The sequence below is a fragment of the Thunnus thynnus genome, chromosome 8 (assembly GCF_963924715.1).
Source record: "Thunnus thynnus chromosome 8, fThuThy2.1, whole genome shotgun sequence".
NCBI classification, from domain to species: domain Eukaryota; kingdom Metazoa; phylum Chordata; class Actinopteri; order Scombriformes; family Scombridae; genus Thunnus; species Thunnus thynnus.
In genome coordinates this window covers 14,376,614-14,401,381 of record NC_089524.1, presented here as the reverse complement: position 1 = coordinate 14,401,381, position 24,768 = coordinate 14,376,614, and the positions used below count along the sequence as shown (strand labels likewise).

The 24,768-nt window shown below is 39.9% G+C and overlaps 1 protein-coding gene across 5 annotated transcripts in view; it reads right to left on the bottom strand.

The window, feature by feature from the left end:
* The window catches only part of ptprsa (protein tyrosine phosphatase receptor type Sa), a 250,536-nt gene that overhangs the window by 186,495 nt on the left and 39,273 nt on the right, over positions 1 to 24,768 (bottom strand). For 3 of the 5 annotated variants that reach the window (XM_067596690.1, XM_067596689.1, XM_067596692.1), the window contains exon 1: positions 342 to 848. The gene's annotated coding sequence lies outside the window, so the exon portion shown is untranslated. Of the gene's footprint in view, positions 1 to 341; positions 850 to 18,292; positions 18,393 to 24,768 lie in introns of those variants that run through there. The other 2 variants (XM_067596688.1, XM_067596687.1) reach the window with 2 other exon arrangements.

The window sequence follows — 24,768 nt, the reverse complement described above, 5'->3', positions numbered from 1 at the left end:
GGAGGTCCTATAATAAAGTTTGGGAACCATTTGCATTAAAGTGGTAGAGACACTAGACGACATCAGTACCTGCTATCTATTTCGCACTGTGCAAAGAAAGTTGGCAAACACCGAATAAAATGAGAGCAAACAACTTTCCTTTAAAACACATTCAGCCCAAAAGAGAACAGCAATACCTTTTTTTCCTTAACAAACTGAGGTCTCAACAAACCCGGTGAATACAACGGTCCAGCATTATGGCAAAAAAATAAGCACCTACTAGGACTCTTCTTACAGTTTGCCCTCTAAACTGAAATCAAGCATTTCGAGAGTAAAGAACAAGAAAACTTCCATGTACTTACTTCATCGGCGTGAGAAAAGTATTTCTGAGACTACCCCCTGGTTGGTTTACGGGGGAGAGCTTTTAAAAATCCGTATTCTTTGTGGGTGAGCGGTCGTATTCCCTCAAGAAAACAGTTCCTGCTACTTTGCATCCCCGATGGTAGAAAAAAAACCGTTATATTCCACTTTCTTGATCGGCAGAGCAGTCACTTGTTAACAGAAGGAGCGAGTATAAAATACTCATATTATTCCCCGTGTGTTGTATTCCTTTTCCCCTCAGAGCAGACGCTCCAAGCCAGAATCTCCTCAGTGAAAGAGAAATATAAAACACCCTACAATAATCCGTGCGCGACACCGCCGCGCGCGGATCTCCAAATGTAGGCTATGTCTCTTTATTGGTGTCTCTCGTTATCTCCACGTCCCAGGTTTGGAGTCCTTTCTTCCTAAATCCACCTCGCACGGACTGGGGGTGGGGAGACAGGAGTCAAATACCCCCCTTATCCCTCCCCTCTATAGCAGGGAAAAATACGGAGCCCTGTGCTGCGTTCAATGCCGCCTCATAAACTGCGTCTCTCGACTTCTAGTCAGTCGTAAATCCTACCGGTTGGTGCGTTCATGCACGTTTAGTCGGAAATCATAGCACAATGGGGCTTGTAGCGACAGGACTTACTGTGGCTGATCTGTTATTTTATAAGTCTGTGCTGCAGCGGCAGAATGAAGAGACAAATATACAGAGCAACGGTGCAGTGACATGAAGCGTGAGAGCGGTGTGAGAATGAACCACGGAGTTGTGAATATTTGTGAGGATATTTTATAACTTTTATACTCTAAAAATTCACATGTAAATGAGTCTAAGATTTTTTTTAACTAGGCCACTAGGCTAAACGTATACACTGCAAAAATGTGACTTGCAACTAAAAAATTTAAAAAAAAATTATACTATTATACTACTATTATACTACTATTTTCTGATGTTATGTGAACGTGGGATTCCATACAAGGGATTAAAGTGTGACAACTTTCCACTGTTAATACCAAGCACTTGTATTAGAAATGTAAAAAAAGGACTACTTCATGGGAAAATATGCACTTTTGATAAAGTAATGATATTATTTTTGCATTTATTGTCTGAGTAGCTTCAGCTTCTCAGGCCATGTCCTCTGATATGTTACAGGTTACATTAAACAGCATCTTCCCATGCAATTGCATTGAGTTCATTGTATAAAAATGATGTAAAATATGGAGCATCTCTCCACCCAGAGTCAAGGCTATGAACCCAGATAATAAAGGCTATATATGGTTGGATAGTAGAGCACTTTTTTTCATAATTTTAGATGGGCTACACTGATATTTAGAGTAGAATGACCTGTGTCCAGTTGAATCATAATTAAACTCACTACAGAGTAGCCAGAGATGTAGCCTAATCTCTCTGTACAACACTTCAGCTCATATACAGCACTGGAACAAACAGGAAATGCTCTGTGAGGCAAGATCACAATTTGGAAAAGTTACTCAGTTTTAATTGTTCAATGAATATTTATTTCTATTCAGTGACCACTCTACCGTGAGATATCCCGTTTGTCCTTGTTTCCATTTCAGTTTCAAAACTTAATCAAATTAGCATAAATTATTTTAATCTAAGTGATAATAAAAAATAACCTTTTGAATGGAACTTTTTGGAGCTACAACATGCTACAAAAGAACAACAGCAAAACAAAACAATCAGCTGTAATCAAAGGAAGTATTGCTCTAGTGATTACTCATGAGCCACAATTAAGAAAAAAAAAAAAATGCTATTTTCATTTTTTTTTTTTTTGGTTGCAGTCTCCACTTTTCACCCTACTGTTTTCACTTTGCTGTAAGTGAGGAGGAATATGAGTTCACCCAATCACATTCACTTTAAGATGAAACAGCAGTTCTGATTGGCTGGTAGAGTTTGAATTTGAGCAGTGACAGCTGGTGTCCACTATGTCCAGCAGGGAGGCGAGACACAGACTGGAGACACATCAATCACCTGACCAACAGTCAGTCCCCCAACAGCCAGCATGCAGCTAAATACCATTATGTATTTGGCTGTGGCCATTTAAAAGTTCTTTTCTTTTGTTTAGAGATTACCTTCCCCTTCCAATACCCATCCTGGCTCAGGAAGTATTGAAAGTGACTAGTGGATTGATTTACCATTCATTTAGCCATTGTGGACTTCAGACAGACAAATAAACTTGTCCCCTAGCCCAGCTACAACTGCTGAACTGAAAAAAGTGGTAGCTGGCTGCGTCAAAGTACCTTCCTGGAGCATTAAAGACCAGAGTGATGGAAAATTGAAGGAAATGAGATTGAATTAGGCAGTCTTTGGAAAGGGGCTACATTTTGTGAGGCACAGTGCATCAAATGAAAGGTCTCTCCTGCCCAATTGAAGGGAGTGAATATATATTTTGTGTGAACTTTTCAAGGTTTGCAGGCAGTAATGGATGGGAACAGGCCCTTTTAAAAAGACACATCTTTGCCATGTGTTGGCAGAGAGCCATCCTGATCCACAAGCAATCCTCCACTGCCCTCTCCCTGCTCTTTGTTTAAAACCCACCGTGACATGTAACACACCATAAAGAGGTGTAAAGGGGTGTGAGGGGGGTCTAATCAATTTAACTGGTGAGTAAAAAACATGCGTTTCTGTTACGTAGATTTCTCCCATGGCTTCTTATTCACACTACAGCCCCTTATTTAATCAGGCCAGTAAATCTTAGCAGCAACCCAGAGCTCTCACCGCCATTCCCCTGGTGGCGTGAGCCTTAACATGGTAAATTTCACTCGGGTAGGGAAATGCGCTCAGTGGCCGAGGCTAGTGCTTTGGAAGGATAAAAAGAGCACTTACCGCCTGACATGTGCAATCCATAACGGAATAATGAGACTCCTCCACAGTAGTAGCTCTCTTCCCTTGCTCTCCCTCTCCACTTTTTGTTTTCCTTGTGAGTGTTCATAAATGCCATGTAAATTCAGAGAGCGGAAGATGTGGCGAGTGCTCGAGGGAGAGCATTTAATCGTTTGCGTCTTGTTACCGAATCGTGTAACAGCATGTACTGTGTAAAGATGCTCCAAACGACCAGTGAACCTCAATGAAACTACTGGCCTCCTTCTGTCAGCTGTTATGCTTCCAAGTGAAGGTGATCCTCGCTGCTTATCATTGTTGTCCGATAGAAAACAGTTGCATGCAAGAAAAAAAAGCACTTCAAGGATGAAGAATACTTATTTCAGAAATTATACAAAAGTACTACTACATTATGTATGCGATATATAATTATTATACCAAATTTTAAATGCTTTGGAGTCATTAAACTCAACATTGGTATGAGGTGAATGATTATGTACATATATTGCAGATTACGATCAAATTTTCAACATAACATTTATAACTGTAATAAATACACAAATTACTTATTCAGATAATCTTGTATCATTGTGTTATTTTGTTCATTAAAAAAATCATGGTTATCATAAGCAAGAATCAATTAACTCTACTATTAGAAAAACATTGTTTTATACCTTTTCCCTTTAAAGGGCACATATTATGCACATTTACAGGTCTATATCTTTAATCTGGGGCTCTACTGGTATATCTTTGCATGATTTAGCCTGCAGTTAAAAAAAAAAACAACTCATGCTGACCCTTTATGCAGCCCCTCAGTTCAGCCTCTGTCTGAAACAGGCTGTTTTAGGTCCTGTCTCTTTAAGGCCCCCTTCCCGAGGAGGCCACTCTGCTCTGATTGGTCAGCTATTGAAAACTGCCCCTCAGTTCCTGATATCCTGAGGCTATATCAACAAGTGCGACATTTTCTCGTTCTGTACTCTAAACTTTTCAAATACATCTGTACATCGGATTGAAATCTAATCTCAAATATGAGAATGGACAATGCAAACAATGGAAACATGGAAAAACCTTAGCAACAACCTTAGCAACAACCTTAGCGACAAAGGCTTCGGAATGGACGGCTGTTTATGGCATGCACAACAAGCCAATGTCAGCTCATCAGCAAGGCATTGCAAAACAAAGCATTCACAGCAGGTTGAAGCCCTGGCTTTTGACCTGCAGGAAGCATTTCTACATACGTTAACCTCAAGTTTTGGAACTTTGACCATTTAGCATTTAGCATAGATATCTGACATCATAATAGTATATAAATAACAGAAAATCACAAAAAGCATAACATGTCCCCTTTAAAGAGCCCCGATCTTTATATAATTAGTTTTTTTATTAACCATGAAAACATATCAAAAATATTTATGCCACAATTAAAAGGTCAGCAAACTATATTTTGTTAACCAATGAGTAAATTAAGTTTAGTTGGATTCTGGCTACAGGAGGAGCTCAACTCAAGCAGCAAAACTTATAAACACTGGATAAGTTGAGCTTGTCCGGATCTGAATGCATACTTACAATTCTTTTTTTGACTCTTTTCCTGTTTTTAACTCCATGTGACAGTGTTAATAAATGAACATCCCATCTTTCCTTATTGTCTCCCTGTTTCCACCCGTTCATCTATGTCACCCCTAGGGGTTGAGGCACAATCACCTCCGATAGTAGTGGGCCATCGCTCACTCTGTCCCTGGAGGCGACAGCCCACTTACTGCCAGCTCGCGCTCAAATGGAGGACATTTCATCACCCCACCAAAAACACAATTAAAAACATGCGCACACGGCGGTCGACGGCCCTCGAGAGCCACCCCCTGTCGCAAGTTTAGTTACTCTGAGCCTGCCTCACCCTCTTGGATATTTACTCTCCATGTGATTGAGTGTTTGTCAGCTTGGTTGGAAAGTGCTATGTGGTGTTTTAGTGCGAACAAGACAGTGGAAGAAAGAAAGAAAGTGGACCAGTGCTCAGCGCTTAAAGGTCCTCTCTGTAAGAGGCATTTGTTTCCTTTGGTGCATGTAGCTTCAACAGTTAACTAATAAGTGGCTTTGCTCTTGGCTGGAATTTTTTCCCCCCCTTGAAGCTAAAATGGAGGATAGTGTGATGGGTGGTTTGCTTAACACACACACACACATACTGTACACACACAAACACACACACCAGGAACAGAGGCAGAATGACGGCTATTAGAGTGCAACGATGCTCCCTCTTATCTCCCACTACGATACAGATCTACAAAGAGCTTGAGAGAGATTATGAATTCATTACCTTGATACACAAGTGAGCACTGCGATAGACAGGAGTTTGCTGGAGATGGAGATGCTCAGTGGGTGCACTGGGAGGGGCAGGGATGCAAATGCAATGAATTAAACTCTGCTTGTAGTGAATAAATCTGTCAGCTCTCTCTGCATTTTTAGGAATTTTTGAGCTCTTACACATGGTGGAACACATATACAGCATGATTTATCAGAGGGGCAGGCATCTGGTGGTACACTCTCTTGATGAGCTTCACTTCAATGAAAGGACACGTGGGCAGTTGCATGATTTAAATCTTACCTTCTAACAGTAGGCTACCCTCACACTTGGTCTTTCATTTCAATGTTTGAAAAGATTGGTCCATTGCAGCTCAGTGCTGAAATTAAGTGTTTTTCATACACTTCAATTTCTTCCATTTTTTTCCTCTCTATTTCAAAGTAGCTGTCCTTAAAAAAGCAGTGAAGCATCTATGACCTGTATTAATCTTTATTCTGGTGTTACTTTTTATTTTGGTTACCTTTTTCGGTGCAAATTTGTGTTATGTTTTGCACTGCTAACTCCTCAGAGTGAGCCTGACCACTTTATATCCCTTTAAAACTCACAGCAATGCAAGCAAAATTGTCATTTTTGTAAATCCAATCTGTCTTTTGCATGATAAGAGTCTAACAATGGCCTTTGTGGAGAAGACATCTGATAAATGCTTAAATTATAGAGTGTCAATTGGAAGTATAATGCATTTGAGTAAGTATAACTATCTTGGAGGTCTTTTCTGTTACCAAACACACTCACTTACCCCTCCCTCTCTTTCTCCTTTAACTCTCTTACACTTCTGTTAACTGGCTCGCTCTCAATATTGCTTTCTCTAAGAGTGTTTTCCCTCCAGCTCTGTTGAACTCAGCTGACATTTGGAGGCAGGTGAAAGAGTACAGCTAAATAAACCAAAGAATTTCAGAAAGACAGAGAGGGAAAAGAGAGAGACAAAGAAACAGACAGAGAGTGAGTGTTTTGTATCACTGTGTTAAACTGTGTGTCCTGTGAATCCCATTAAACTGACAAATGTTGTTTTATGTAGTGCCCACTGCTGCCTGCACTGTACATTTTTCATGGTATTACTGGACTGAGCGGACAGTTAGTTTAACTGTGAATGTTGTAAACTAGTGAAGGCTTCATATGTTCTCCACTGGTGTGGATCATTTGAAGGGTGACCAGCATTTGCCTTTTATTACATGCTGTATATCCAGTGGTCACAGTCTGTGACCACAGCTCCTGTTTCTAACAGCTGTAAAATGTGCAATTAGGTCTGATTTTATTAATCAATGTAATTTAAAAAATATATTTATATTTAATATATATTTTTAGTTAATTTCATGTAAAAGAATGATTTTCTCTACTTATGAATATGCGAAAGGTGCATTTACTTTTAAAAGTGGCAAACATAAATAAAAAATATTTAAATATTCTGTGTTTTATGTGTTGAGGCTTTTCCAACTTGACATGAGTACTGGTTTAAGAAATCATATCATTTTTGGCATAAAATTGTGAACATTGATCAGATAGTATCATTGATGTAAAAATCATCAACTGGTAGCAGCCATGTAAAAGCCTTATTGCCTTATTAATGTTAAGTATTTTCAGTGCTGACTTCTTTTTAGTGTGGTAATTAGCACTTTTACTGACTGATAAGTCCATGTAATGGTATAGCATCATATAAATCTATCTTTAGCCAAGTTTGAAACATATCTTTGATTGTTTAGAGGCCTTACTAAGACCACCCAATGTACCATTTATGTTGTGTGGAGGGCTGTTTTTATGCAGTAATATATCATTACTCTGTGTGTGCGTTGTGTGTATATGTAGTATCCTGTGATTATGTCTTTTGTATGTACTTGTGCCTTTGAGTGATTTTTAATGCTGTGTGTACATTTGTGTGTTTCACTGCGTGTACATTCAAGCACATGCGCCTTTCACTACGGCGTGTGTGTACATTCGTGTGCCTTTAACGCTTTCGGGTCATTGTGTGAGTGGTGTTGTGTCCAGATATAAGTGTGCCTTTCAGCGAGTGCATGTGCACATGTCGTGAGTGCCCGTGCATGTGAATTTCCACACTGCGGAGAGGCGGGTGAGGCAAGGAGTGATGAGTGATGCCAGAGGTGGTTTTCTACCAGCCTCTCTGCTGGCTTGCTGGCTCACTAATGGCCTCCTCAGTGGGTTGGCTGACCGACTTGCTGGCTCTCAGTGGCTCCTTATTCCTTATTTGGTCGTGGGGGATGGGGGATGGTGGCAGCGGGGTAGTGGATGGGGGAGCAGCGGTGTTCTGTTTACATGCAGGGTCAGGAGGTCAGAGCACCAGAGTGCCATGGAGCAAACACAGATCACTTAAAGACAGCGAGCGAATCATTGCCTCACAGCCGCCAACTGGATGGATCAGGGCAGATTCACCGTGTGATTGAGTGTGTGTCTGTGTGTTTATGTGTGTGTGTGTGACTGAGACAGGAGGGTGGATAACACTCCATACTTGGGTGAAGCCCCAGTAAAAAAAGATAGCAACTACAGGTAATTTCCACACACATACACACTCTGTTCTCTCTTTCCCCTCTCTTGCTCTCAGGCCCTGGACAGTTGAGGGGAGTCAGTAGAAAGGAAATTAAAGGCAACCATCCTTATAGTTTTGCTCTTGTCCGCTTGACTGCCTGCATGCCTGCCTGCTTGCCTGCCTGCCTGCGTTCCCTGGGCAATGTTTATGCTGTGCCCTGCCCAGGACAGAATAGATTCGCCCACACAGCACTGTGCTCTCAACCAGAACCTAAGTAGGTCTGGCAAGCTCGAGCCACAGTCCCATTCACTCTCACTCCTCTGGATTAGGCCCTATGGCCTGGGGCAACACAGCAATGACTGCATTAATAGACCTAAGATAGCATCTCTCCACCCCACCCTAAAATATATATCCAAGTCGTTTTTATTAGGACACATCAGCAGGTTGTTTATTTTCATCCATCAGCTTCCCCAAAGTTTCACAGCATAGTTTTGCAAACTAAGAAACTTAAGTGCCAAAGTTTTGAGTGTCTATAGGGTCATCCATAGCCTCCAAGGTGGTGTGAAATGCCATGGAAAGATGGATTCAAACTCGATGTAACAGGTTGTCAGAATTGATTTTTGAGCTGCACTGAACATTTGCTGATGGAAATTAAAATTGGATGAGTTCCAGCTTCTAAAGAAACAAAAACGTCTTGCCATTATGATCAAAACATAAAACAAAAAACGAGACCTTTAAAATTCATCACACTGCATAGCTTTCCACCGTCACCGAGGGGAAAGTGTAATAAGCAAAACATCTTTCATCCCCAAATACCATGAAATTACATGAGCTGGCATAATCAAATTCATTAACTCCAAACTTTAGGTCAATTTACATTTCTTTAAATGCCGCTACAAATAACTGGAGCGTATATAAATGAATAATGTTAATCCATTGCCGTGTTTTTTGTCTTCTCTCTTTATGATGTATATTAGGGTTGTAGCTAGTAAGAGTGCGGTAGAGGGACCACTGTGATGAGGGTGGTGGCAGCTCAAAGGGCACATTAACCAGCCTGTCAGACTCCCAGTGCCATGCTACAGATAACACCACGCTGTGAGAACACAGTGCCTCTTGACGCCAGCTGTAAAGATTAGCAGAGCTTTGTTTAATTGTGCTGCTAACATCCTAGAAGCCACTTAAGAGGTACTGCTCTCTTTTCCTTAGAAACTGTCTTTAAAGCTCAGCCAAAGGTTGCTGCTGCCTGTTCATTCAAATGCAAAGGCCTTAGGGATTTGGCAAAGCCAGGTAACCCACCCCTCCCTCCCACAGATGAAGGCACCTGAATCAGCAACAACTGGGTAACAGGTAAACATCAAAAATAGATCTCAAAAAGTAAAATTTAAACAAAACATCAAATCAAGTTCATTTATAAAGCACATTTAAAACAACCAGAGTTGACCAAGATGCTGTACAATAAAATAACATAAATAAAATAAAATAACATAACATGGTAACAATACTATCCCATGAGCATACACAAATAAATAAGTAAAGGAACAGCTGGAAAACACAGAAGAATAAAAAGTGAAACATAAAACCTTAAGGACACTCAAAGGCCTGAGAAAACATGTGGGTCTTAAGTTTAGCCTTAAAAGTGTCTACAGAGGGAAAACACTTAATTTAAAATGGTAAACTGTTTCAAAGCTTTGGGGCGGCTACTGCAAGTGCACGATCACCCTTACCCCTCAGTCTAAATCAAGGGACAGCTCGGCACCAGGCTCTGTAAAGTTTTATAAACAAATAATAGAACCTTAAACTCAGTCGTATACTTGACTGGTAGCTAATGCAGGGACACCAGTATGCCAGGGGTGATGCTCTCTCCTTCTGATACCAGTTAGTAGTCTAGCAGCAGCATTCTGCACCAGCTGCAAGCGAGACAAGGATGAATGGCTAATACCCAAATAAAGAGCATTGCAGTAATCTAGTCAAGAGGAAATTAAGGCATTTGTGACAATCTTCAGGTCCTTAAATGAGAGGAATGGGTTGAGTTTGGTGATATTTACTGACTGGAAAAAGCAACCTTTCACAACAGTGTTAATTTGTTTGTCAAATTTTAAGGCTGGATTGAAGATGACACCGGGATTTCTGGCATGGGCATGAAGGTTACATGCAGGCAAACAATAAACAAAATTGGTGGGTTAAGGAATAAATGTTGTATCCTAATAGGAGAATTTCCTGATGTTGATTGTGCAATTTTGACAACAAGACAGCCTCCATACGTCAATAGAGGCAATTTTTTCCATTTTAACTCAATCAGACTGAAGTGTTTGGCACTAAACAACCGAACAAATGACAAATCAACCAACAGACTTAAATTGTCATTGTTAGAACCAAAGACTCTAGTTGGGATAAACAATATCAACCATCACAGACATTTTACAGACATTATAAACATTTTGTCCAATTAAATGCCTTTTTTTTCCTTTTAGAGGTGAATATCTATTTTTAGGCAAAATAAAACTTACAAATTACACCTGCTAGCAAAGGGCAGTCCAACACTGATGACCTTTTATCAGCGCTCAACTGAAACCATCCTCACTTGAGGCTTAATGGTGGAGTTTGGTCTGAAAAAGACCTGAAGCAGCTCAACAAAATTCCTGTCCTGGTTTCTAGAATCCAATTTTTCACAGATATACTCCTGCTGCATTCATTATAATCAACACATTACTGCCGTATCAAGGCTGACTCCACACGTTTTATCTGCAGGCAATTAGACTCATCAACATGTGCGTCATGCAGTAATGTAAGGCACCAATGATATTTTAATGTATAGTTTAAATGTAATGTTATTGCTGGCAACTGAATTTTTAATATGTAATGTCTTGTGAAATGTTTTACCTCTTTTAATGTGTCCTTTTGTTATTACATAGAATATAAGCTTTATATACTTTTTAGTGTGCAATCTTTTCACTTCTAAGTTGTTTTTTTATTTATTAATATGGTTGGCTGGGTGGTAAACTGTCCAGGAGTGAATCCAGAGCACTAGCATTTTATTGCATTGGAGGGCACTGCTGTACTTTTTAATGCATATGGCAATATAGTGGACTTGATGAAAACACAAACATAGTGTGAAATGTTCTGTGTGTGTGGTGGTTTATATATATAAGGATATTTGGGTAAACGGATTGATCTACTGTATATTAATTACAAATTTTACAGATTTTAAAATTAAAGTTTTGAATTTCTCTAAAATTCCTTTGACACTATAAATGACACACAGTCAGGCAGTGAAACCCATCAGTGGATCTAATATACATGGTCTTCCCTCTGTGCACTCTCAGTTTCCGGCTTGTTGAGCCCATGGCTGGGGGTCCCAATGTGCTATCTCGCCTCTCCACCATTCCTGCAGTCAAATGAAGCAGGTCACTGAGGCCTCACTATCATCGCGGCCCAATATGCCAAATACAGCTGTTAATATGAGGCTGGTGGCCCCCGGCAGCGAGGTGACGAGAAGCAGCCGGCCCTCTGCACATCGAGAGGGGAATGTCTGGGCCTGCATCTGCTCTGACACCCATTTGCTCACACTCATCCGCAGTTTCTGCATGTCTACTGCTCTGCCAGCAGCACTAATAATCAAGTAATGATATGGAAATGAGGAAGGGGTGTGCAGTGTATTTAATGGCAGTGGAGTCAGCTACAGTAGACATTTGAGCTGGAAATTAAACTATCCACTGGACTGTGGCTGTAGAGTTGAGGACATTTCTCCACTTAGAATCATCCTCTGTCGTTTCTCCACTTAGGCCACATCCACACACACTCTCTGTCCACACGAGCGTTTTTAGCACCACTTCAGAAATAATCTCCATCCATACTAACACGCCTGAAAACGCATATCACATGACCATTCATGCTGGTGTAAATAGGAAGCAGGTCGTCTACTCGGAACTGGACTCAGTTTGAAGGTAAGTGGAGGGGGAACAAACACTGCTTGTCACACCAAGTATTGTTGCTTCACACACTGGCTGTAAGTTACTGCACACCCTGTGTTGTCAGCATCTCGTTCACAGTGCATGGGTGTCTGCATCATCGTTTTCAAAAGTCTCCATTTTCGCCCATCCAGACTAAAACACAATCCCAGAGTTTTCAAACTAAAATGGGGTCAGCAGCGTTTTCAAAACTCTCCGTTTTAGGGGTTTGAAAATGCCAGAGTAGTGTGGATGCTAGGCGTAAACGGAGCAAAGGTTATGCATTTTAAAATGAAAACGTATTAGTTTGGATGTGGCCTTAGAATCATCCTGATAAGCCTGATAAAAGCACAGCACATCCAGTTATTTGTGTACAAAATACAGCAAGCTCTAACTGATATCTGCCGGGTTCAGGCTACAAGGCTGATGGCACTCATGAATATTTCCAGGGCAAGCTGGGGCCCATTGTGCCGGTAGCTTTCTTAGTTCTTGTCTTGATAGGTAATCGAAAAAGAATGGTGAATCTGCCAGGAAACAGGAAACACTCAACCGATTCTGCAAATGTATCAAATTTAGAATCCATTCCTCGTCAGCCACAGCCTGTCCCATAAAACTGGGCAGATAAAGCTTTTAACACACTAAATCTAGCGTTATTAAACATCAGGCATTGGCAAGAAAAACATTTTTAATCAATGATTTTATCATCAAGCACAATCTCAATTTCATGTTTTTAACTGAAACTTGGTTAGACCACGATAACAGTGCAGCAGTTCTTATCGAGCCAAAGTCCTCCCAACTTCAGTTTTATAAGTGAAGCTAGAGTGCATAAGAAAGGAGGTGGAGTTGCCATTTTGTTTAATGATTCCCTCCAATGCAAGCAGATATCTTGTGGAAATTTTGCTTCTTTTGAATATGTGGCTCTTCATTCCTTTTCTTGAGTTATTTTCCTAAATATCTATGCCTTGTTTGCTAATATCGTCAGGCTAACAAACCCTCCTGTGTCAGTAGCCTCTGAACTTCTATTCAACAGGGCCTGTAATGAATTCAGAGAATTAGACAGGTGTTCAGTGCCTCCACACCAGGTACAGGGTATGTATGTGTCCTTGTGTCCACTTGTGTCCAAATAGCATGACACAATTTGATCCTATTAACCATAAAAACTTGGAGGACATTATACAACATATGAAATCGTCCTTCTGCCTTGATATTCTGCCAACAGTATATCTAAAAACCTTTCTAATTGCATGTCCTCAGATCTTCTCTCAGGTTTCTTCCCAGAGGCCGTGGAAACTGCTGTCATCAAGCTACTCTTAAAAAAACAAACAAACAAAAAAACAATCTAAACACTTCATTAATGAACAATTATAGGCCCATATCAAACTTTTTTCAATGATTTTTACGTAAAATCACTGAAAAAGCAGTTTTTCAACAGCTGATCAAGTTCTTGGCACTAAAAAACTGTTTTGATGTTTACCAGTCAGGATTTCAACCACACCACAGCATTGAGACAGCTCTTGTTAAGGTCTTCAATGACATCCACTAAAACACAGACAGAATTTCAATCTTGGTATTATCTGGTGCATTCGACACAGTCGACCACAACATATTAATAGACTGACTGGAAAATTGGGTGGAACTTTCTGGCACAATACTAAAGTGATTTGAATGAAGCGGGTAGCTCCAGGTCTGATAAGTGAAACCAACGCAGAAGTGCCTTAAACCTGCATTCTTTCTAATGGCCAGCAGGGGGCGACTGCACTGGCTCCAAAAAGAAGTCTGATTGTATGGAAGTGAGAAAATGACTTCTCATTTGATTTATTACCTCAGTAAACATTTCCTCAATGTGTTTATGGTCTCACTCGCTAGTTTCAAGTCTTCTTCAATACGGCATGATGTTCATTTTGTAAATTATGGTCCCATTTAGAGTAAAATAGACAATAAAGCAGGGAATGGTTTAGGGTAGTGTTTCTCAATGGGGGTGGTACTGCCCCCCAGGGGGCATTCAGAGAACATCGGGGGGCACTGGAAGCAATATTTTTGAAAGGGGGCATTGAGGTGCTCCTGGGGGGCATTTGTGTGTGTCTGTTTTTAATGCCAGATTAGTCCTATATTTGAATGCACATTTTCATGATTTCATCATTAAACTTTTGAGTTTTCCTATGTTTTTTCACAGCACTGTCAAGTCTTTTTTCCTCCATTTTACACACATAACTACATACAAATTTGTGTTTTGGGCTGTGAGTGCTTCTAAAATGCAGGTAACCTACGCTCAACACTGTACCTGAACGCCTCCTATGCGGACACACCAGGAAACTATGCTGAGTCTTTACCGCGGTTTGTTGTCATTTATGGTCGCGCTAGTTTCTCTGTTCCATCTCTGCTGTTAATTTTAGGTCATTTTAACACCCGCAGACACAAACATGATGAAAACTGTTGGTTACATTGCCTTTAGATGCTGAAAATAATCTAAATCAAGCTGATGAATGAAGGGGAAATTAATCAGCAGCTTCAACCAGGAACCCAACCAAAAGAAGAACAAACATTAAACTCACAGCAGGAGGTTTTTAAGGTCTGCTGATTCACAAACAATCTCATCTCTGTATTCATCTTTAAACTGAAGTGTTCTTTAAGGAAATCTGATCACAGAAAAGCAGCTCTGAACTTTGGAACAAATAATCTGGAACAAAAGTCAAACATTAACAGACAGTATAAATCTTTATCAGTTGGATCACAAGTCTGATGTGAGTCTTTTATTCTAACAAGGAAATAAAAAGTGGTGAGATGACATTAATGCAGTCTGTTGTATCTCTGTGATATGTGCTAAACAGGACAAATAAATTGTTTGTGGATAAGATAGAGATAATTCTAACCATAGTCTTCCCTACAGCTGGCTGGTGGCTATGGGAGAAAAATCATGGTTCAAATCCATTCACTACAAGCTTTTTTTTATTATTCTTTATAGCACACAGTGCGTTTTTTTTTTAAATAAATATCGTGATGATAATAGTCCAACATTGTATGAAAATCCATAGTTTTTAGTCAAATGACATAAAATTTTCCCCAAACAACCCCCCTGACCTAGTTTTTTTATTTGACCACTGCAGGTTCAATGTTTAACCAACTGGATAGCATCATAAAACAACAATAATCATATCATATCAGCAAAATGGCACAGAACAAGAAAAAATGCTGCCAGTATTCTATTGAACACCTTAGCTATGATGACATATCCTTCTGCTTTTTCCCAGTAGCCCAGACTTTTTACTTGGTAGGCTGCTCTTGTTTTCCGTTGGAACAATTAAGAATGCTTCTTGATTGGCACCTGAAGCAAATTACTGCTCTCTGATTGGCTGCTGTTTGTAATCAATAAAGAGACTCCAGATTAGAATAGGAATATAGGCATAGCTGTCGCTATTTCAGTGTGTTTTCAGTTCATGAAAGTTAATTGTAACATTTTGGTTGCCGAAACGTCTTGTTCAGCGTTCAGTTGTACTAAAAGACCTTCTAAGGAGTTGGATATTCTGGTAAGAACATTTTGTTTCAAGCCTGTTTTTTGCTAGTCAAAATTAGCATTAGCATTTGCATTATCACAGTTAACCATATACCATAGACTGTAAATGCACCGTGCTAACCAAGCTAGCAGCTAGCATTAGGGTAGGCTCCACTCTCTCATCCAAATATGGTCACCTCTGGCTCCAAAAATTCAAGATGACGACATATTTCAACAGCCACATTAAGACAATTACAAAGTCAGCCTACTATCACCTTATATCAAGTATACCAAGGAATAAAGAATTTATGACTCAGCAGGATTTGGAAAAACTTGTCTGTGTATTAATCCTCAGTCAACTCTACTACTGTAATGGTGTCTCTACAGAAAAAAAAAAAAAATCGATCACACAACTGCAGTTGATTCAGAACGCTGCTGCTCGAGTCAAGTGGATCACATCACTCCAGTTCTCAGATCTTTACACTGGCTTCCTGTCTGTCAAAGAATTGATTTTAAAATACTACTGTTGGGTTATAAAGCACTGAATGGTTTTAGGTTCTTCTGCTACATTATGAACCATCCAGACCTCTCAGGTCGATTGGGACAGGTCTGCTTTCTGTTCCCAGAGTCAAAACTAAACATGGAGAAGCAGCTTTCAGTTTTTATACACCATATATCTCGAACAAACTGCAGGTCCGCTGTAACTCCCAGTTCTTTTAAATCAAGGCTGAAGACTTTTCTGTTTGCTGCTGCCCTTTATTAAATCAAATTTGAAGCTTTTGATTAATATCTTACACTGCACTGTAATTTATACTTACTATTAAATGTGCTATACAAATAAACCTGCCTTGACTTGCCTTGTCTAGCTAAGAGATTTCATTTTGACCTGATGTTTTAATAGCTGGATGGATAAGATTAATCTACACAGACACACAGTGCACAGTAATACAGCAGATAAGTCAGGTAAAATGAAACGGTGTAGTTTCATTCCAAAATGTATAACTACATTAGAAAAACATAAATAGATGCTCATTATTAATTATTCTAAAAAAACAGACTATTGTACTCCGTGAAATGTTACCAATTTGCATCAGCATTTAATTTTAGAAATTGTGTATGAAGTCAGGTGAAGTTTTCAGACACATTTATGAGTGGTCCCAGACTTAATGATTGGTCAGAACTTAAGTGTAATTGTGATGTTATTGATTGAGATGAGTGATAGGTTGAGTAAAGGAATGTGAATCATGGTCAATGGGTAGACAGTGTCATTTTAATTAGTCTTACTATAATGTTTTTAATGCTTCTTTTTCCTTTTCTTTTCTGTCCCCTTTTGTGTATGTCTGCTTGTATAAACTAAATATACTGTCATGTTGGAGGACAGATTTTAATCTCAACAGACTATTCTGGCCCAGTAAAAGTTAAATAAATAAATAAAGCATAGAATTAGAATTAAAGGCAGGATATGATTTCAATTAAGGGAGGCTTTGGATATTATTTTACAAAGGTTCTAATCTCAAGAGGATGCCAAATGCTGCATACAATGTAAAAAGAAATTAGTCAATCAATTTCAAAGAGAGTATGTGTGGAAACATTTTCAAATTAATACTGCACTTTGTGGTATACACCAGAGTAGAGCAGTGAATATGAATGAAAAAGTCAAGCAACTAAGTACATTTCACTCTTGAACTGATATATGATGGCTTCCATATCTGAAAACCACCAACATGGATTGTTGAATAAAAGAATTGCAAAGATGCAGGAGGAACCCCTTAGTGCCATCCTGCTGTGACAGGTAGATGATAGCTTTCTCTCAACCTCGGCTCAGCTGTCAATATGGATGGTGAGTTTAGCATGAGAGTTTAGCAGGAAATATGTGGAGGAAGGTGACAGTTTACTATGTGTCATGTTATGGTTATCATTAGAAAGGCAAAATAATATCAAATATTTATCCAGTATGCAGAGGAACTTGGTTGAGTCAAGCTTTTTTCTGGGTGGATGCACTCTAAGCATCATTGAGTGCCTTTTGAAAGTGTCGTATAAATAAAATGTATTATTATCATTACTTTGTATTGCAGTATTTGCACAGTGGGAGTATCAATGACTGACTGCAAACATTAATTAATTAGACAAAAAGGACATATCTACAGCTTTTCATTCAGGGGAGTAAGATGTTTTGTCACAGTTCAGCTTTGTGAATTATGAATAAAAAAACTGGTATATTCTTAAAAAAAAATTCTGGGCATTTTATGCCTTAATTAATGAGTCAACACTGGAGAAATAACAGGAAATGAGAGATGAGAGACATGGGAAACCACATGCAACAAAGGTCCCCAGCCAGACTCATACAGGGGACGTTGCAATTGATGGTCAGTGCCTTCACCCATAGCCCACCTGCTCACCCCCAGACAGGTGTATTTTAGCATAAAAAAACTTCCTGCTGATGATATTAATGAGAATTGTTATTGCAAAATCAAGATAACAATACTGAAGCACAGTGTTCCTTCACATAGCTATATAGTCCAATCTGCAGTGGTGTGAAAGATGAGAAGGAAATGGGTGGAAATATCTTTTTGTACAGGATTATGCCACACTGTGACTATCACAGATCTGTACCCCAAGGCAGAAGTAAACAATGGAAAGGCAGAAGTAAGGAAGGAAGGAAGGAAAAATGTAGAGACATAGAAAAACATAAAGACAGAAAGTCCCGAGGATTACAAAAACATAAATATGTACCCTACAATGTAAAATCAGTTATTATACAGGGCGTGAGACTTCTTCTGGAGAACAAAATTACTCTTCTAAAATGGCGGTGCACTGTGTGATAATTTAGGGACCCACTTACCGCTGAGTTGTTTTCAAAACCTCTTTAACTTCATATCTTCAGCTGCTCCAGCGACTTCTTCTTCTTCTTCTTCTTCTTCTTGTTACTCGTTCACTCGTACCTTTAAAGTAGAGAGAGGAAGGGGGAGAGAGAGAAAAGAAGAAAAGGGAAAAAAATGAAAGGGAAACATTAATGAAAGGGACTACTAAATGAAAGTAGTAGGTGGGGGAATTCGACAAACGCTGAGATGAGTTTCTCTCTCTCTCTCTCCTCCTTGCCCTTGTGACCACAGGACGACAGTTCTCGGGCGAAGAGGAGGGTTGCTGCTGATTGCCTGAGAGCGTTGGAGTGAGAATCTGCATGAAATCCCTCCTGGCTTTTTTTTTGATCATTTTCTCCTTCACATCTCTAATGAGCCTGGTCCAAATCTTTCTGTGTGGGTGTGTGTGTATGTGTGGGTGTGTGCAGGAACGTGGTGGTTGCATGTCTGGATATTTGCTAATGCACTGTATGCACAGATCTACAAGTTCATAGTTCCTATGTAGGAATAGGAATTTGTGTATGTGGAGGGATGTACTGTATGTATAATTTTGTGTGTATACGAATAATGTTTTTGTTCTTACTCTGTTATTTTTACACATTCATGAGCTACTCAAATATAAATGTGTGCATATCGTACATTTTGTCATTTGGCAAACGTTTGTATCCAAAGCCGACAACAAGTGAGGCGAGACAACCAAGCATTAAAGGACAATGACTCAAAAGAGCAGTGGTACAAATTCCCAGGCAACTGATTAGGTGCAAGTGCACATAGCTCATTCCACCATCAAACAAAAAGAGTCTGGATTGTGATTTCGTACCAGGCAGGGAAGGTATTACTAGACACGCTTTGCAAAAAAAAAAAAAAAAACCTACTGTGTGTTTGTATTTCTAATTCTACATGTGTGAGAGTTAGAATTCTTTGCATCTGGAGGCCATGTCTACTGCACCGTAGCCTCACTCGATATTCAGTCGATACTCTCAAGTAAGGTCTGGAGCTGTGGGTGGCCAGGAGTCCACCCTAAGGAGCTTCCACTGAGCAGCTAAGGAAGGTTATCTCCAGTGAAAGGTCAGAGGAACTCATCATTGCTCTGCACCCAGAGTCTCCTTCAAGATAACGATATAAATATCACTGCTGGAATGCACAACGGGCACCATCGATTAATATGGACACCAAGGCTCCTGTAGGAAAGCCTCCCCAAATGCACTACACGGCTTCTTGTGTTAGTGTTGTCAAAATAACAGAGTTTTGACTTCAGCACTAAGTTGAAAATAAGTTTTGGTTGCAAATACAATATTTATGTACTCTCTGCATAACAAATCACGATGCAGAGAGCACAAGTAATGAGAAGACATAATTCATAACAAGTGCAAAATGCAATGTCCATGATATGATATAATTATCCACAAGGCATAAAGTGGGTTTACTGTATGTCTTCAAGCATTTGATTCTTGAATTATGCTGACTGTTGCTACTGTCAACAGCTCTGCTTCTTTTGGCAATTAAAATCTGTATGTGTGCATAAGCTGGGTGTGACGCTGAAATGGGACTTCCACTTGCTTCCACTCAAAATGTACATTAATAAGACAACTATATGTTGTGTTGTTGGAGGAAACAGGGCTTGTTTGGTAACAGAAAGGACAACAAATTTCACCTGTCTGCTGTCTGTCTTTAACCTGCTATTATTGACTTTTTCTCCCCTCCCTGTCTTTTGCTCATGAACTGGACCCTGGGTGTAGACAGCCTCCCAGCATCCTCTTTGGGCATTATTACCTCGACAACCGACGGTCAACATGATCCCTTATTCTGACAGGCCACTGGGGTCAGGTCGGCCCTCTCTGGCCAATCAGTGTCAACTAACAGGCTGGCTGCAGAAGGATCCCCTGGTACACTGACTGCAGCGCAGGGGGGAGTCGGCACTGGTGAGTGTATGTGTGTGTGTGTGGGTGTAAAAATAGTTTTGTGAATATCTAATAGAGCACATATGAGGGAAAATATAATACTTGAAAAACTGTTTGTGAGCAAGCATACTAAAGAGTGTGTGAAACTTATGCATGGATTGAAAACAAGTGTCAGTGGTTTGGTAAAATTGTGAAACAATCTATCTAGAAGTAAATGCGTGTGTAGTTGTGTATACACATGAGCACGCATGCTTGTATGTGTGAGAGAGAGAGAGAGAGGGAGAGAGAGAGAGAGAGAGAGAGAGAGAGAGTGAGCCCGATTCTGCAATACTCCCTCCTCCCACACGCCTGGCTGCCAAGACAAGCGCGGGGGAATTTGTTTAATGTACAGCATTTATTCAGTGCACACACGCTGTTGCACTACCGCTTCCTCCGTCGCATGAGACACTCCCTTGGCTGGGCGAGTCGCCATTAATCAGCTGGAATGAAGGGTTAGCTGAACAGCATGGAAGCTAAAACTCATCCTACATCAATATATAAGGTAGTGGAAATCTCGCCGGCATCCTCACAATAACATGCGGATGAGAGTGCAATACTCAAACTCTGTCAGTGTTTTTTTATTTTTTGCTGCTGTGGAGTGGGGCTTAAGTTATGCTTCGTCCACTCATGTGGAAAGCAGCTCCCGTTTGTTTTCTCATGACCCTGCAACATATTGGCATTGAGTTTAGTCACCGTGCTGAGACAGATGGCCGAGCATCATGGTGCATGGCAAATTGGGAAATGAAAACATGCATGCTCAGAAATGGGTCCATGTATTTTCTTTCCAGCAACGTGACTACATAGGGTAGATTCAGAATAGAAGAGCAGCGAAATTACACTTACTGAGCATATACGTGAAAATAAAATGACACAACTAAGAGAACTCAACTGAACTATTACTACAGTGCAAATGTCAACAGGTCTGCCACTTGAAAAGTAAAAAACTGCACATTGCAGCCTCAGATGATGACATCTCAACACAGTTTCTACTTTAATATGACAAAAGTAAGGGGATTTTTTTTCCTCCTTGAATGAAAAAATGTTGCCATGGTAGCACTGATCTTGCCCTCACCTCACCCTCACCCCATCACTCTCCATTGTTCTCCAGGTATAAAAGGATTGATATAAAGCAATTAAAAATCAGATCTTCCCCAAAGGGTAAGGTGAACAGAATGGAGGAGAGCAGTGAGTATGACAAGAGAAAGAGGAGATGCATGTGAAGGGGACGCATGGAGGAAGGTGTGAGTGGAAAGGAAGGGAGAAATGGGAACTTGATTTAATCAGTAGGAAAGGGATGTATCGAGGGAGAAAAACGAGAGAAGAAATGGGGAGGTGGGAGGGGGAAGAGCCCAGAGAGAGGAGAGCAGACAGTGACGAGAGGAGCAGATAAGTCAAGAGGAGAGAGGAGGAGAAGAGGAGGGACAAGTTGAGCCAGAGAAAAGCGGTGAGGAAACGACAGGTGAACACAATCCAAGGGAAAAGACAGAAGAGACGACAGGATGGGAGAAGAGAAGCGAGGAGGAGAAATATAGATGAGCAGAGAGGAAAAGAAAACAGGAGATAACAGGGGAGGAGAAGAACAAACAAGCCAAGAGGAAGGGAGAGCGGGATAGAGAAGACATGAGAAGTTCAGAAATAAGATGAGGGGAAAAGAAAAAAGGAAGAGAGGGGAGAAGTCAAAGGAAATGTGGAAACAAGAGAGCAGAGGGTAAAAAATCTTCTTTATAGTATGTGAATGATAGAGAATCTGAACACTTGGCTGTTGTCCACAATACACACTCACATGAATTCATATGCCACAAGAGTCAGACTCTTAAAACAAGTTATGGTATTTTGAAAAAGATAAGTACAGTAAGTAATTTAACTCTACCCTTGGTTGAAAAAAAATAAAACAAAAACATTTTGATATGCTCCATCCTTTAGATTTCTGTGAAATTGATATGGACATGCAATGTTATCATCTCTTCCTTCTTGAAAACTTTACCATCATTTACCTTTAAATGGATTGAGAATATTACTACAAAATCAAAGTTACATTGCATTTTGGTCAACATATTTCAAAAACTATTATAAAACTATTATAATTATTATAAATAATACTAAAGGTATTATTCAAATATAGCGCTACCTTTCCATGCCACAAGAGTGAACTGCAATGATCCACCTGTTCATAATCATATAAGTAAAAGTTAGTAAGGGAAACAAATAATATAATAATATCAAATGTATGCCACACAGAAAATAGCAGGAAGAATCTTTTTGTGCCATACCACTATGTCTTCCTTTCTTTAACAGGAATGCAAGCTCCAAGACCTTAATAGTGCAAGGACAGATGCACTTGGAATTCACCGAATTTCTAAATAAAATTGAACCCAAGGTTTTGCTGCCTTTATCATTGTGTGTGTTGCTGTGATAGTATATTCTTTTTTAGAGCACTTTTATTATTTCTCCTACAAAAAGGCTGCCATGGTGGGATTAATTATCTAATATAAAGAAATGCCACAGAAATGTCATAGGTGGGATTCTTTTGGTAGTCATGATGTATAGCCGTCGTCGACAGCTGTGTGTGCTCTCCTGGATTTGTGTCCTTGAGCGAGTCTTTACCTGATCACTCACTATACACTGCTCTGGTTAAGAGCATCAACTAAATGCTGAAAAATGCAATTGTAAAAAAAAGAGAATCAACCATTTAGCAAGGCACTGCAGAACCTGTCAAGGTCCCCCTGGGCTTTAAGAGAAAAAAAATAATGAGACATTAATTGGATAATAACCTCCTTCCGCCTTTAGTCATTCAAATGTATTCCAACCCACTTCAGGCAGCATTCTGACCCACAAAATACTGCAAATGACCAAATGTCTACTTGCACAGGGAATAAAACAAGCTGTACTGCGCTCTTCCCAGCAGGCCACACCAACATAAATCTTTAGGAAGTGAACTTCACAGTAGTGAAGGCTAACTAAATGTTTTATTAAGAAAAGTTAAAATTAATGGTTGGGGTAAGTTTCTGGTTATTGTCACTGTCAATACTAAACCATCAATTTCTATGAAAAACTAGAATGAGTCTGAATCAAGGTCTGTTGATTGTTCATTTTAAAATCCTGTGCTGTTCTCACAAAACGAGCAATGAAAATTAAAAGTGCTAAAAGTCTTCAAAACCAAATACACTCAATCAGATTCCCCTTGTCCTGCCAGACATTCAGGGTGGCTGATCTCTCCGCTACAGCTTTTGTCCTGCATTTTCCACGGCTGCTAACTATCCCTGTACCTGTACCTCCACACACTCAACGCCACCATTCTCAAATGAAAAACTCCAGCAATGAGCCACTTTGACAGTTTCATTCATTTAGTGTATTGCAGGTACAATGAAAACCACTCCCAACAAAACAAAATGTCCTTTACAAGCAAGTCTAAATTATCAACCAAACCAAATGCTATTCACCAAAAATAAACAGTCCAAAGTTAAAAAACAAAAAACAAACAAACAAACAAACAAAAAACTAAACAAACACCACTCTCCAGGGATTCAACAATAAATACCAAAAGTTAGAAATTCATTTCGTTACATAGTTCAGTTCTCAAATCTGTCTCGAGTAAACCCTCTTCTCAAGCATATCAATACGAATAAACCCTCTTCCCAAGCATATCAATAAAGGATCTCTGGCAATGTTATCAGTTCTGTTCAGTTCGCTTCACTTCACTTCTTCCCCCACGAGTAAACCCTCTTCTCAAACAAATTAATAAAGGATCTCTGGCAATGTCTTCAGTTCTTCCTTTCAGTTGAGTTCAGTTCTTCCCCCACGAGTAAACCCTCTCCAAAACAAAACAATAAAGGATCTCTCAAAAAGAAAATTAACCCAACATCTCCGACGCTGTTGGAGTTACCTCTGGTACCTGTCAGTTGATTGACTTTGTACACACAGGATATAAGTGCCTGGGTATTTTGCTGAGGTCTGGGGTTGTGTGAAGGCCTGTGTGGTGAAGAAGACATAGCTCCGGGTATTTCCTCCTACCAATAAACTGCAGACTGTACACGGGGCCAAGGATTGGCACCGGTTGCTACTAAATAGGACACACTGTTAGTTGGACTCTGCCTCTTCTCCAGTGGTACGCTGCCATCTTGTTTTTGTCAACCCCAGTTTTAAAGGAAGAGGGGTGGATTACTCGGGTGGATGCCTTAATCCCATTGGCAGAACAAGGGAGGTGTGACTGGGGTGTGAATTGAGCATTTATAATGAGAGAAAAAACAAAATCTATGGCAAATCGCCACAAGGTGACCTGTCTGATGTACATCTGCATGCATATTGTAGTTCTACTTACCTGAGTTGGGAGTGACGTCATGCGTATAAGTTTGTCTTTTGCATGTGTGTGTGTGTGCTTGCTCAATGGCAAATGTGTGTCTATACTGTGTGCAGTGAGTGATATTCAATTAGTCCACCTGCCACCTCTACATGGCTCAGCATTCCAGCGCTCAGTAAATCAGCTCGCCTGACAGCACACAGGTCGATATTAATATTAA